At 43.0% G+C, this 721-nt stretch overlaps 1 pseudogene; it reads right to left on the reverse strand.

Annotated features, from left to right (window-relative positions):
- Positions 1 to 286: 286 nt before the first annotated feature.
- Positions 287 to 406, reverse strand: LOC136650780 (5S ribosomal RNA; annotated as a pseudogene).
- Positions 407 to 721: the final 315 nt, after the last annotated feature.

Here is a 721-nt window from a genome sequence, read left to right on the forward strand (position 1 = left end):
GGGGTGAACGGGAACCATTGCTCCACCCCTGCTAAATATAAGGCAGCCACCTCTTAAAAGACATCTCCCAGGTCAGTTCGCAGGACAATTTTGCATGCCATGAGTTTGCATGGGGAGAGCATTAAAAATAATTACACCCTCGTTTGCAGTCTGAAGTGATACAGTCCAGAATTCTACCATATCACTGCTTGTAATTTGAAATATGGGACATCTAATGCCACAGCACACAGGTCACCATATTGCGGGAGTTGGTTGGCAACCTTCAGTCTCAAAAGACTACGGTATAAGCCTACAGCACCCGGTATTCCCAGGCAGTCTCCCATCCAAGTACTAATCAGGCCTGACCCTGCTTAGCTTCCAAGATCAGACGAGATCGGGCATGTGCAGGGTAACAGTTGCTGTATTATGAAAAAAGAAGTTGGGAGCTCTGATCATTGAGCTCCCAAGTTGCAACTAGTTTTGTCCTCGGTCCAACATTCTTGTCATGACACTAGACTGAACAGTATGGAAACGGAATCCTTGCATTTGTGAGAAGGCCACCCTTTTCAATTGTGAAGCATTAAATTAGTCAGGTAATCGTAGTTGCTCCAATAAATATCGGGGAAGATATTTTTCTGCATGTTTGTTTTGATCATCTCTTCCTCATTTGCAGGTCATTGTTTTGTGGGATCATATGTCAGATATTATTTGTGAATAGGAAATCAGCTCAAATTATGTATTT

This window comes from Tiliqua scincoides, chromosome 4, assembly GCF_035046505.1.
Source record: "Tiliqua scincoides isolate rTilSci1 chromosome 4, rTilSci1.hap2, whole genome shotgun sequence".
NCBI lineage: Eukaryota > Metazoa > Chordata > Lepidosauria > Squamata > Scincidae > Tiliqua > Tiliqua scincoides.